The 15,562-nt window shown below is 37.3% G+C and overlaps 1 protein-coding gene across 3 annotated transcripts in view; it reads right to left on the reverse strand.

The window, feature by feature from the left end:
- LRRC49 (leucine rich repeat containing 49) overlaps positions 1–15,562 on the reverse strand; it is a 149,059-nt gene that overhangs the window by 65,754 nt on the left and 67,743 nt on the right. The window contains exon 1 of one of the 3 annotated variants that reach the window (XM_042941526.1): positions 7,315–7,437. The exons of the other annotated variants lie outside the window; for them this stretch is intronic. The gene's annotated coding sequence lies outside the window, so the exon portion shown is untranslated. Of the gene's footprint in view, positions 1–7,314; positions 7,438–15,562 lie in introns of those variants that run through there. 3 annotated transcript variants of the gene reach the window in all.

Raw genomic sequence — 15,562 nt, forward strand, 5'->3', positions numbered from 1 at the left:
TGTAAATTGTGAAATGACCACCACAATATATCTAGTATAATGCCCATCTCCACACGCAGTTACAGAACTTTTTTACAGAATTTTTTTCTTGTGGTAAGAACTTTTAAGATCTTCTCTCTTAGCAACTTTCAAATATGCAACACAGTATTATTAGTAAGAGCCAATATGCCATACATTACATTCCCATGACTAATTTATTTTAGAACTGAAAGTTTGTACCTTTTGGCTCCTTTCTCCCATTTCGCTCACTGCCAGCCCCCTGCTTCTGGCAACCACCAATCTGTTCTCTGTATCTATGAACCTGTTTTGCTTTTTTATTGTTGGTTTTTGTTTTTGTCTTTAGATTCCACATATAAGTAAAAAATCATATGGTATTTGTCTTTCTTTGTCTTACTTATTTCACTTAGCATTATACCCCAAGGTCTATCCATGTTGTCACCAATGGCAAGATTTCATTCTATCTTATGGCTGAATAATATTCCATTATATATCTCTCCCTGTCTGTCTGTCTGTCCGTCCGTCCATCCACCCACCCATCCATCCATCCCACATTTTCTTTATCCATTCATTTGTCCATGGACACTTATATTGTTTCCGTATCTTGGCTACTATAAATAATGCTGCAATGAACATGCAGATATCTTTTCAAGTAAGTGTTTTCATTTTCTTTGGATAAATACCCAGAAGTGGAATTACTCAATGGTAGTTCTATTTTTAATTTTTTGAGGACTTCCATTTTTTAAAGAAGGGAATACTCGCTTTTCTAAATGATACCCCAGAGAAGACTAGTTAAAATCATTAAAATCGTTTATGTTAGAATCATAACTAGTTAAAATCGTTATGTTAGAATCATCAAAATTTGATGACTATTCAAATAACAAATGTAAACATTTAGGCCTAAGAGTACTTCCTTTATTCAGGCACTATATTGAATATCCCTTCTTCCTGTGTAAGAAAAGCTAGGGGATATAGAATATTTATGGTATAGAAAATAACCTATATGTTGACAATTAAGGTCAAGGCAAGGTATATGGTAAGACTAAAGTTCCCTTTTTTTATTGTCACATTTAAATATTTCTTCTGTTTTCCTCCCATTCAAGGTAAAAAGATCCTCTCCTATTTTTTTACCTTAGAGATTATCTTTACCATCTAATAGGTAAATCTCACAACTCATATGCTCATTATGGGTTTTGAGACATATTTAGATAATTTTAGGAAGACAATTTCCCCCAGTTTTATTGAGTAACAATTGACATACATCAGCATGGTGGTTTCACTTATGTATATTGTGAAATGAGGACTATAATAGCTTCAGCTAACATCCATTTTTTCATATAGATACAATACAAAGAAAAGAAAGAACAAAAGAGAGAAAAAAAAATTTCCTCCCAGTGATGAGAACTCATAGTTTTTACTTTCTTAATAACTTTCCTGTATGTCATACAGCAGTGTTAGCTGTGGTCATCATATTGTATATTAGTCCTGCGTGCTAATTTATCTTATAATTGGCAGTTTGGACTTTTGACCCTCTTCCTCCAATTCTCCCCTACCCCCATCCTCCACCTCTGGTAACCACAAGTCTGATCTCTTTCTGTGAGCTTGGTTTTGGTTTTGCTTTTAGATTCCACATATCAGTGAGATCACACAGTAACTATCTTCCTCTGTCTGACTTATTTCACTCAGGGTGAAATATAATGCCTTCAGGGTCCATCCATGTTGTCACGAATGATAGGATTCCCTTATTTCCTATGGCTGAACGACATTCATATATATACACCGTAACTTCTTTATCCACTCATCTACCGATGGGCACTTAACTTGTTTCCATGGCTTGGTTATTGTCGCAATGTTGCTATAAACAGGGGGATGCAGATACCTTTTCAAGTTAGTTTTCATTTCCTTTGGACCTATTCCAGGAAGTGGAATTGCTGGATCATATGGTAGCTCTGTTTTCAACTTTGTGAAAATTCCCCCTACTGTTTTTCATCGTGGTTGTATGAATTTACAATTCCACCAACAGCGCACGAGGGTTCCCTTTTCTCCACATCCATACCAGCATTTGTTATCTCTTCTCTTCTTGACGATGGTCATTCTAACAGGTGTGAAATGATAACTCATTATATTAAAACCACGGTTTTAATCTGCATTTCCCTAATAACTAGTGATGTTGAACATCTTTTCATGTACCTGTTCGCCTTTTGTATATCTCCTTTGAAGAAATGTCTATTCAGGTCTTTTGCCCATTTTTTAATTGGGTCATTTGTTTTTTGGCTATCGAGTTGTAGGAGTTCTTCATACATTTGGGATATTAATCCCTTATGAGAGACGTGGTTGGCAAATATTTTTCCCATTGCATAGGTTGTCTGTTCACTTTATTGATAGCTTCTTTTGCTGTACAGAAGATTTTCCTTTGATGCAGTACTTGTTTATTTTTTGTTTTGTTGCTTGTGCTTTAGGTATCATATTTTTTTTAAATCATAATAAAAACACATGTCCTGAAGGTTTATTTCTGTGTATTCTTCTAGGACTTTCATGGTTTTGATCTTACATTTAAGTCATTAATCCATTTTGGGTTATTTTTTGTGAGTGGCATAAGACAGGAGTCCAGTTTCATTCTTTCACCTGTGAATATTAAAGAGACTGTCCTTTCTCCATTGAGTATTCTTGGCTCCCTTGTCAATATTGGTTGACCTGATATACTTAGATTTATTTCTGAGCTCTCGATTCTATTCCATTGGTGTATTTGTCTGTTTTTATTCTAGTACCATACTGTTTTGATGACTGTAGCTTAGAAATCAGGAAATGTGATGCTTGGTTATTCTTTCTCAGTATTCCTATGGCTATTTCAGGATCTTTTGTGGCTCTATATATTTTAGGAGCGGTTTTTATACCTCTGCAAAAAATGCGGTTGGAATACCGATAGGGAACGCACTGAATCTACGTATGGCCTTTGGGGGTATTGGCATTTAAACACTATCAGTTGGGAAGACATTTCTTTAAAAGGCTAGCATATGCAGATGAAAATGAGAGATCGTTAAATTTAATAATCACTACTGGTATAAATAAACTTGAACAAACATTGCAAATTTTTCCCACCTAGCAGTAACAAAATTCTTTTTTCCCCATCAATATAAAACATCTCAGAATAGTTTCTGATGTTTAACGGATGTTTGAAAAATGCTTCTCTCCTTCCCTCATAGTTGTTTACATAAAGCTAAAACCAAAGATGCTTCTGATAAGTTCAAAACTGAAACACAAGGCAAATTTGTGTTTCTCTACATTGTTAAGTGAACAAAGTCATCATCTTCAATCCACAAACCTACTTCTCTATGTATACTTCCTATTGATAAATAATGTCACCATCACGTCAGTTGCTGAGAAACAATCTCTTACTCAGAAATTGAGAGCTGAGAATGTGAACTGACCGAAGACCTATCGGGGGCGTGTAAGCAAGGGAGGCGGGTGCTAACAGGATTACGATAACTAGTAACTATTAAAATAATTGGTAACATTATGGAAAGTATAAAGGAAAGAAATGAATTAAGAGCAAAAAATTAGTTACAGATTGCAGTAAATAGAGGTAAAAAAGGAACAAGGCTCTAACATATCAAAAACTAAGGCAGAAGCGAAAGAGAGTAAAGAGGACAGGATAGGTTCTATGGAAGTTAGGGTGTAGCATGTACAGAAACTAGTACTTACTTGGATGCGAGGAAGGGAGGAATGTAGAGTAACACCCGGGTTTTTCTCTAGGGTTAATAATGATTGGGTGGTGGTTACAAGGCTGTACACTTTGTCAAAATTCATGGACTCGACTCTTACAATGCGTGCTTTTTGTTACATGTAAATTATATATCAATAAATTGATTTACAAAGACATTTAAAATGTAAAAAATTTTGTCATTTGACAAATCACCTTTTCATCTATCAGGTCTCCCTTGTCTGGAACGGTGTGTTATATTGGTGACCCATGGCCCTTAGGACATATTTCAAAAAGGCTTTCTTTAAGTTTTCCTCCAACTACCACAGGATGGGATACTAACTTCGACCTTTAAGAGATGCAGTGATGTGAAAAGCAGAGGCAGAGCCAGTACAGGCAAGAGAACTCTTCTGTGCTGAAGAGTATTTTTCTTCAATGGCCCAGCATATCTAAACAGAATTAAACTGTAAGGTTCTTGAGGGCTAGAAATGTACCGTGATCACTATTCCAAAACCTATCATAGCCCCCAGCATCTAGTGAGGGTGCAATAATTTTGGTGAATGAGTGAAAGACTATGATGAATTGATATGATTTCCAAAGGCTTATCTTTGATCTAAAACTTAATAAATAATTTTTCTTACATTAGTCTTAGAATTATTTAAAGGATATCATGTTATCAGGAATCATTATGATCTGATATCTGTCACTAACCAGGTATATGCACTGAAAAGTGGAAATAATATGTCCAGAAGCAGAGGGAAGCTGGAAAACATTTTATTGCAAGTAAATCCTGATTTTATTGCAAGTAAATCCTGATTTTATTGTTATTTTTTAAATGTTTATTTACTTATTTTGAGAGAGAGAGACAGAGAGACACACAGAGAGAGAGAGAGAGGGAGAGAGAGACAGAATCCCAAGCAGGCTCCAAACTGTCAATGCAGAGCCCGACATGGGGCTCTATCCTACGAACTGTGAGATCATGACCTGAGCTGAAATCAAGAGTCAGACACTTAACCAACTGAGCCACCCAGGCACCCTATTGTTATTTAATGTCTATTTATAACTTAGACTGTAGAGTCTATGATTTATTTCTTATTGCAAGTATAATTGTAAACTAAAATGATTGTAACTGTTCCTAGCCCAAGTATTCCTTTGGGGAATGTAACTAATGGTGTTAAACACAAAAGTACACACTGTCTTCATTGAATTCAAATACAAAGCACATTAGTGAATACAGAAGAAAATATTATGTCCACTGAATGTAGTCATTATGAAGCACTTCAGACATCTAGGAGATCTGTTGATGCCCATCTGGTCTGTGTCTGCAATTCAAGCACAACCAAAGAGGCACCAGGAGTGGGAAAATCATTGCAATCCTTAGCAGGTACTATCCTGGCAACCCTTTCCAGGTCGGCTGCTAGCACTGATACTCAGACTAAAGTCTTTATGCTTTGAATAGTTTCATTAAGGTAAAAATAAATCCATATTTGATCCAGAAGATTCCTCACAAAATTTCATTTCCATCTGCCAGGCATTTGACCAATAAACATGCCAGACATTCCTAGAAATGCACTGACAAGGTACCTACGATTTTAAAGACATTCTCTAATCAAATGAAAGAAGTCTCATTAAGTACAAATCCAGGCTAATGAAGGGTTGCATACTACCTAACCAGAGAAAATCAAGGTCAGGTTATAAAACAAAAACAAAACCACCTGGAAACGGAACGGTAAGTACAGTAAAGTACTACTGCCTTTTAAGAACAGTCCTTGTTTTAAGAACACTCAGTTGCTTGCCTCTTCGGAGTCCCCAGAATGGACAAGCTTGGGTCCAAAGGCCGACACCTAATTCATAATTTGACTTTAATCTTTTTCCAGATTACTCATGTATTTGTTCTTCCCCTAGTGGTCTTCTCCCGATGCCGCATCTGCTTCCTATCTGCTAAAGAACCTACGGAGGAACGGTGTGTCCCTACTGACCAAAACTCACATCTCAAAAGGAAAAGAACATATTTCAGTCCATTTTAGGCTTACTTAATAAAATACAGAGAAAAAATAAAATTCCCATATATACAAGCAGAGCACATAGATATTTAACTAACAACCCCCAAGTATCAGTCAAATTTCTCCAATTAGAAACTTCTCCCAAAAGTAAGTTAGGTACTTTAGAAAAAGGGGTTTTACTCTTTCATACCATTAAAGCACCATATTCTCTGAAAACAATCTTAATAAAAAGCTCACTTATTTTACATTGATCAGTGGGAATTTTACTGGACAGTTACTATGTATCTAGCAGGCTGAAATGAAATGGAACACTAGAATAATCAAGTGTTCTCACAAGGACTGACATATACACAACTGATAAATATAAAACAGCTAGAAAAATCTATATGATAACATATAATTAAGTATTAAAGAATGAAGCACAGTTAAAGAAAATAGCACATAATGAAGGTGTTTGTATATGAGACAGAATGAAGTTTGAAGACTGAGGCTCTTGCAAAAACAGCTAAAAATGCTAGATAAAATATATTTTAAAAATCTTCTCAAGTGCATCCATGACCTGCTAAAAAAATGAGAAATACACAGGTTTAAAAAAAAAAAAAAGTGAAGGTGAGAACCCAGAGAGCTCTGAGGACATTTACTGGACCCAATGAACTTGAACTTTGGTTCATATGATCTTCAAAGCTGGGGGACAGAAAACAAATACCAGAGGCTACCCAAGTTGGAGAGTCTAACTGGAGATCTGTCCTATATCTGAGACCCAAAAACTAGACTTTCAATATAGAGTTATTTAGACATAAGCTTTCCTACCCACTACCCCAGATATATTGCCCATCTCAAAACACGGAGCTAATAGGGGAGGAGAATTCTTCCCTGATTACTTGAAACCACAAACCACAGTTTGCATCCTGAATCCACACTAAATGGGTGGTCTAAAACATTTCAAGAGAAGTGATATTTTGAAGAAGTCTAAGGCTGCTTATACCTATTGGCATCTGACAGAAACAAATGAAATTTCTCCATGGAGGAACCTATGTTCATACAAGATCTCAAAAAGTTCCCAAAGATAAGGTACCCCCCCCCCAAAATATATAGTTCACAGTTCAAAAGGAAATAAAACACTCTGACTGACAGCCAGCAGAAACCACAGATGACATTGACTGTCTAAGACTTTTTCACATAATTGAATTACAAAACATAGGACATAAAAACATATTTCAAGAAATAAAAACAGGTTTGAAAATACCAGTAAACTCCATGAAGATCTGAAAAGACACAGAACTTCTACAGACTGGAAAAATATTTTAAAAATTAAAGTAAAAATGTCAAAGGCAGTGGATATAAATTAAGGAAATAAAGCATTTACATCCCTTTCCTGCATAAACTGTTCTTCAGGGTAATCAAAATGCTAATGAAAGTCTTTTTCTTATAGAAGAAATAGAACTTAAAAGGACAAAGAATGATGGAATATCACCATTTTGTAATCACTAAATAAATAATAGATCCAGACAATGATCATCAATTACTGTTAAAACACTGAAAAGATGATGAGGAACTTTATTAAAAAAAGAATAGGTGAACAACAGCTGAAACCAATAATTAGTTTTAACATACCTTAAGCAAAACTAGAACACATTTTTTCTCTCCATTTACATTTCTTTTACTTTCTTGTTCCTTTCTTTTGGTCCTCCTTAACAAACAATCATCTACGTTGCTACTTGTTAAGTAATGTTAGTTACTTAGTCACTAAAATTCTTTTTAGTGCACAACAATAGTAGGGGTTCATAGAAACAAGATGGTTCTACAGATTCTAAAGATGCATTCTAACAATAGCCCATTCTTTTTTGTCACAAAGCAAAAATATGGCTGAAACAAAAAATTTTTTCACATACATGAAAAAGATCGCCAAATTTCCCTTGGGGAAACTATTCAAAAAGTTTAACCCACTCGTCACAGTGTTTACAAGATTTTAATATTTGAGAAGCTGCAGTGATACCAGAGAGAAATAAATAGAAGACTATGGCTATGATAGAAACAGAAAGAAAGTGAAGAGGAGGAGGTAGAGACATGAAGAATTAAACAAAATAGAGAAAAATGTTAAACCGTCTCTTTAGACATCTTTTGCTGCAACAATGGCACTGACAACAATTCAACAAGGACAGTATCTATCATGTCCCTAAGCACCTGGCTGACAAAAGACATGAGCACAGAACTGAGTGTCTCAGAATTCTAGGTGACAATTCTATTAGCTTTCTCTATTAGCTTACTCATTTTCTAGCAGTAAAAAGACAAAAGCAACACAGCTTCAGTCTCAGGAGATTCACAATGACTCTAATTACCAAAAGTAGATCTCAAGTCATGGTCATATTCTCATAATGCTAATTTATGACACTGAAACCAAATTTAAGGTGACAAAGTTCTTGATGATATATTTCCTCTTATGAATCGACCATGTGGATACAAATAAGTCTCCTCAAATTTTTTAAAAAAATTTTTAACGTTTATTCATTTTTTGAGAGAGAGAGACAGACCGTGAGTGGGGGAGGGGCAGAGAGAAGGAGACACAGAACCCGAAGCAGGCTCCAGGCTCTGAACCAAGAGCACAGAACCCAACGCGGGGCTCGAACTCACAAACTGTGTGACCATGACCACAGCCTAAGTCAGACACTCAACCGACTGAGCCACCCAGGCACCCCTAAGTCTCCTCAAATTTACAGAAGAAAAAGAGAAGGATTCTTTGCAGTCTCAAAGTGTGATAACAATTCTAAAAAGCATGCTCATTTTAGCCACTTTCAACATTAATATTAATTGTTTAAAAATTACACTGGCTATAAAGCAAGCCAAATAATACTGTAAAGAGATCTAAGTTCAGCACCGTGTAGGTAAGCAGCAGTCTCGGAAAACAACAACAAACTGATATAGTACTTGTCAATTCCTATGGTGTAAATATTCCCAGCATGGCCGATTTCAAACTACCAAGATGATGTTGCTGAACTGAAAAGATGCACATAGACCGGTGTAGTGAGCCAACACAAGCTGGCTCAAGCATACCACTGCAGACCAAATTCCTCTTTTAAAGTTAATGGAAGTATGTTTATTATTCCACCATGAAATAATTCCGTTATTTGGAGGAACTTCTTTCTATTGATGATTTTCCAGTGATTTTTGAACTTTCTATCAGTTTTAATATATATACAAAAAAGTCCACAAATCATAAATGCACAGTGTGATGATTCTGCACAATCTGAACATACCCATGTAAACAGTCCCCAGGTTAAGAAAGAAAACATTACCCTGATGGAGAGCAGAACATGTGACCCCCAAAATACATGACCTTTGGTATGTGGATTACGTTGAGCTGAAGACAATTAAGACCCAGAAGACTCAACAAAAATTTTTACCTTTTCCTTAACTACCTAAAAGAATTTAAATAGGCAGGGGCAGGGCGGGGTGGGAGTGGCGGCTGGCCCACAAAGAGAGCTTTACCAGGGATAACTTTTTATCTGAAAGAGTATGGCAGGGCAAACATCTAATTACCAAATATCTGCTTTCTTATCATCCTATGAATCATCCTCCTTACCTTTGAAGCCCCACGGCCCTATCCCATTCCTTAGCCCAGGACAGCAGAGACAGCAACTGCTTGACTGGCCCTTAGGCCTCATTTTTATGGGGCTCCTGTACACAAGTAATTAAATTTGTTTTTCTCCCGTTAATCTGCCTTATGTCAATTTAATTATTAAACCAGCCAAAGAACCTAGCATGGTAGAAAGGAAACTTTTCCTCCCCTACAGTTGGTGACCACGAAGGGGTCTTTACTGACTGGACATTGCTTGCTTCGGCAAGCAATGTAGCTGAGAGATGTTGGGACCTTGGACAAAATCCAGCATAAGGGAAGAATCATCATGTCAGTGTCCCAGATTTCTGCCTACAGGATCTGATGGAAGCTAAAGTAGTGTAATTTTCTAAATTAGCAGATTAGTAGAACTACCTCCTTGGATACAGTGACTCTGGTAAAGATCCAGTATGAGCACTATTGACTATGTTATTATCATAATTCCAGTTATCTCAAAATGTTGTGAGCCACAAAAATAAACATATTTCCTTATCCATACTGTTATAATGAATTTCATCAGATCTTTAACAATGGGCATTTTACAGTTTTTTGTCATTTACAGATAGTTATTGTTTTACTCTGATGCTCTGCAAAAGTATTCCTTCAAAAGTACTTCATTTTCAAGGAGGTTCAGGGAAAGGACTTTTGAAATATATAGGCTTTTGATAACTTTAAGATCATAAAAGTGAACTGGGTAAGAATTTACAGAACTCATGAAAAAACTGGATTCAAGGAGAAAAAGAGTAACATGAGACTGAATGAAATGATGAGAATGATTATAAATTTTATGATTTTTTTCATTGGAACATTGTTGGTTCTGTTATGTTTTGTTTTACCAGGTTGAAGGAAACCTTTTTCTCTTTTCTCTTAAGCTATCAACAATTTGGTACAAATGGTTCAACAATTTGTATACAAATGGTACAACAATTTGTGAACAAAGAGGAAACAATTACTTTTTCTCCCTACCTGATCCATCCAGAATTGGGGAATTTAGTATTCTCATTTTCATGCCAATACAGCTATTTGCATAAATTCAATAAGAATCTATTCTCATTGTAATAGGACACAACGGGAAATGTTGATTATATTGCCAAGTCTTTGGCTGGAATGTCGTATTTGAGCATGTGCGTAGAATCAGATATGCCAGACAGCTTTAAGGAACTAAGGTTGACTTTATGGAGCCAATAAAACCCCTTGGAAAAACTGGCCCGATACCTTGCTTACAGGGTTCCCAGCAGTCTCAGTAGGTGAGAAAGGAATGCTACTTCCTGGCAAGCTCAGAAACCTCAGGATATTTGGGGGACCTCAATTGGAGAGGAACCCATTCAAATCTACAGGTATTGCGTGCAACGTCTGATGGTGAGACCTTGGCTTGGCATCTTTGTTTCCTTCATGAGGGTTTTAAAAGACTAATCTGAGATTCCTTATGAAAAGTTCCAACAGACGGGGCACCTGGGTGGCTCAGTTGGTTGAGCATCCAACTTCGGCTCAGGTCATGATCTCAGAGTTCATGGGTTCACGGGCCTAAGCCCCATGTCAGGCTCTGTGCTGACAGCTCAGAGCCTGGAGCCTGCTTTGGATTCTGTGTCTCTGGCTCTCTCTGCCCCTTCCCCACTCATTCTCTCTCTCTCTCTCTCAAAAATAAATAAACATTAAAAAAGAAAAGAAAAGAAAAGTTCCAACAGAGCAGATTAAAAGATTCTACATGATCAATCATCATTCTGGCTGCACTTATGTAAAGAATCTGGCAAAGTTTATTGAAACTAGGCTTAATTTGCAAACAAATTAGTCTTACTGTGGTTATCTCTGACTGAAACGGGTATGACTGTAAAGAGAAAAATTATGTGTCAGTAATAGCCCTTTCTGGATATCAGTTTCTAATACATTAATTGTCTTTGAGGTTTTGTTTTCTACTGGTGAAATGGACTAGAATCCGAATTTTTAGTTTCCACCAGTATTTGGTTGCAACTCTCTAAACTAGCATCTCCCAACTTTTCTCTCACCCTCTGACATGGAATCAGTGAGAACTAAAACTGCCCTTTTTCTGAAGTCATGTAAGCTAAAGCTGAACAATGTGATACAAACTTTAGAGAAATCACCCCAACAGTATACGTATGGACAATCTCCATGCCTGTTGCTATATGGCCAATTAGAAAGATCACCAGGGACATTTAAAGTACAAATCAGGAGAACTGATCAGATTGCCACCACCTGCCCTTACTCTTATCTAAAGATGCTTTGAGCCAACCATCTACGTATCTTTTTGATTAGCTGCCTTTCAGAATCCCAGAAACTGTGATTATAATCTGCTCCAATCATTAACTATTGTTTTTCTTTTGTTTCCATAGAAATGCCTCATATTAAATACCTGAGTGCACGCACCTAGCCCACATGCATTACTACCTCCTACAAGGAGACACAACTGCCTAACTGAATTGATCTACCCTCGGGACTAAGAGACTAGCTCAAAGAAATGCACCACTCTACCAACTCAGCTTCTGGACTGTGAATCTTCTTGGGGAAGTTTCAGAAGTGGGACTGATGGGGAAAAAATACAGGACTCCAAACTATGCCCCTTTGGTCTATGGATTATTTTGAGCTGATGGCAATTAAGACCCGGAGGCTCAAGAAAAACTTTTACCTTATTTAAAGGTAAAATTCTTAGCTTTCTAAAAGGTAAAACTTTTAACTACCTAAAAGGACTTAGATGGAGGCCTGGCTCAGAAAGAGAGCTATTATCAGAGATAATTTTTTATCTGAAAGATCTATATATACGGCAGGGCAGACATCCAATTACCAAATATCTGTTCTTCTTAGTGTCCTGTGAATCATCCTCCTTGCCTTTGAAGCCCCACACCCCTATCCCATTCCTTTGCCCTGATGGCAGAGACAGAGCAACTGCTCGATTTGCCCTCGGAGCTCATATTTTTATGGGGCTCCCGAACATATGGAATTATATTTGTTTTTCTCCTGTTAATCTGTGCCATGTCAATTTAATTATTAAACCAGCCAAAGATACTAGCAAGCTAGAAAGACAAGCCTTCCGTCCCCACAACCCACACCCCGATGCCCCCTGCCCCTGTTTCCCCTTACAGCTTTTACTCCTCCCTAAAGTAACCACTCATCTGATTCTAACTATAGATAAGGTTTGCCTATTTTTTAACTTTATGTAAATGAAATTCACTCATACGCACTCACTTGAATCTGGCTTCTTATGCTTCACATATTTTTTGAGATGCCTCATATTGCCTGTAGCTGTAGTTTGATGACTCTCATTGCTGGGTAGTATTCCACTAAACTCACTTTATTCTACTGTTGGAGGACAGTTGGCTTGTTTGTATATGAGGTTATTATAAATAGTGCAACTAAGAACATTCGGGTGAACATGTTAAGCATTTCTGTGGAGTTTATACCTAGGAGTGGCATTGTTGAGTCATAAGGGTTGCTATTACTTTCGACTTAATAGACACTTCCAGAGCTTTACGAAATGATTTATTGATTTACACTCTTACTGGCAGGTACGGGAGCTCTATCTAGTAGCTTCACATCTTCACCAATACTTGTTATATCGACATATTGTACACATTGTACACACGGACAAATTGTACAATCTTGTCCTACTTTAAAATATTAATTCTTCCATATTTCGGTAGCTTCTACATTTCTTTTTTTTTTCAGGTTTATTTATTTTGACAGTGACAGAGAGCAAGTGAGGGGGGAGAGGCAGAGACAGAGAGGGAGCGGGAAAATCCCAAGCAGGATCAATGAGGAGCCCAATGCGGGGCCTGAACTCACAAACCGTGAGATCATGACCTGTGAGCCCAAACCAAGAGTTGGACGCTTAACCGAGACACCCAGGTGCCCCCATATTTCGGTAGCTTCTAATACTGACCGGGCATCATAATCATTTGTGGAGTTCATTAAAAAACACGAAGCCCTAGAACCCATCCATATCTAAATCAGAATTGCTAGGGGTAAGGTCATGGTTATATTATTCTAATAGTTCTAGAAGTGATCCTAATGCAGACTCGGGTTTGAGACCACTGATGTAAACTTCATCAAAGGAATAACTTCATCATTGAAAATGACAACTGGTCTGAAAGGGCCTCATAAAATAAAATTAATTCATACAGTGAAATTGAATGTAGCCATTAAAAAGAATGAGACAGACAAACAAGGCTGATATTCACCTGGTACAACTAACTGTATTAGTTAAAATTCTGAAATAATTCCATGCCAGCTGGTAAAGGCCACTGCCCCCAAGAGGCCTAAGTGTCCCAGACCCAGCTATGAAGTGTCCTGAACCTCTGTTGTTTTGGCAGCAAAAAGAGTAACCCTTGGCACAGCAGGGGCCTTGAGACCCAGTTTAGCATCTATTCTGACTCAACAGTGCCCATGCTACATCGGTTAAAATTTCTGAATCACTATTCTATCCTTGCTAGTGTATACATGCTATACTTGTGAAGTTTTTTACATTATCCCCCTGCCTACAAGTACTAACATGGAAAAATATCTATAGTATATTGCTACCTAAAAGAGCAAGCCGAGGAAAAATCTATATAGCATGATTCCATACTGTAAAAATATTATTCGTGTGTCAGTAGTGTTGGCCTAGGAACAAAAATCTAGTGGAATCCTTCCTTATAGGTTTTCATCAAACTCTTTTTTTTTTTTAATTTTTTTTTAACGTTTATTTATTTTTGAGACAGAGAGAGACAGAGCATGAATGGGGGAGGGTCAGAGAGAGGGAGACACAGAATCTGAAACAGGCTCCAGGCTCTGAGCTGTCAGCACAGAGCCCTACACGGGGCTCAAACTCACGGACCGCGAGATCATGACCTGAGCCAAGGTCGGCCGCTTAACCGACTGAGCCACCCAGGCGCCCCTCATCAAACTCTTAAGAGTGGTACTTCTGCAATTGAGACTGGGGGTTGTAGCATGGTACATTTGCTTTTTGCCTTACACATTTCTGTACTCTTTGTCTTTGCTATAACAAACATGGAATGAAATAATAATAGTAGTGTTTCTTTAAAAAAAAAAAAAAAAGGTGGAGGGAAGGGTGCGCCTGGGTGGCTCAGTCAGTTAAGTGTCCAACTTGGGCTCAGGTCCTGATCTCCCAGTTCGTGAGTTTGAGCCCTGCATCGGGCTCAGTGCTGACAGCTCAGAGCCTGGAGCCTGCTTTGGATTCTGTGTCTCCCTCTCCATCTCTGCCTCTCCCGGGCTCATGCTCTCTCTCTCTCTCTCTCTCTCTCTCTCTCTCTCTCAAAAACAAATAAACATTTGAAAATTTAAAAAAAAAACTTCACCTCATCCCAAAGTATGCAACAAAAATCTTAAATATGGAATGAGAATACATCAGCCACCTGCTCCATAGCTGTTCCTTTCTGCCTTCCTTTTTTTTCTCTCTTAATATAAAACACATAATCATTAAGAAAATCTGGAAAAGTGTAAGACCAAAATTAAACCATGTGAAATCTCTCCTAAAGATATACTAGTTTATATATTTTTTAACATAATGTAGATCATGTTACATAAAATAGCTTTGTATGCTGCTTCCTTTACATTTAACCAATACTTTTCCATGTCACTAATTATTCCTATGTTATTATTTTAGTACCTGTGTAATATTTCAATGTTTGGGGAATAACCTAATTTACTTAACCTGCTGAATTCTACTCATCTGTGGAAGGAACCTCCCATATTAAAATGGAGAGAAATTATAACAAATACATATATGAGAAGTAAACTTGGCAGAGATTCTGTTTGTGATAATGAATTTGGGGGGCTATATTGTAAGGTTTTGTTGGCAAAAACAGAACTATTATCAGATATAAATAATTATATCTTGGTCTTGGCATGATAATTAGGGATAATAATGGAGAGAAAATAGAAAGGAATACTGAATAGTTTAAATCTTATTTCAAAAGAGGCTCTGAAGTAGAGTTTGGAAGGAATTTGTGTAGCAAACAGAGAATAAAATCATTTGGTGGGGGAAGGGATATAGTGAGCCCATGCAGTTTAAAATTTGTAGGCACAGTACCTATTTTTTTCCTCTCTCTCTCTGGCATGTTCATGACCAGCAACCAAACGGAAAAAACATAAGAGTCCACCGGTGGGGGCGTAAGTTATACTGATCTTCAAAACTACCTATCCCACCTGCTCTGGCATCCTCTTCGATGGCAGCAAGCGACAACAAGAGTAGTCAAGGATGCAAGCTGCTGCTATCATAAGTGACAGATGAGTTTATTT

This window comes from Panthera leo, chromosome B3, assembly GCF_018350215.1.
Source record: "Panthera leo isolate Ple1 chromosome B3, P.leo_Ple1_pat1.1, whole genome shotgun sequence".
NCBI classification, from domain to species: Eukaryota; Metazoa; Chordata; class Mammalia; order Carnivora; family Felidae; genus Panthera; species Panthera leo.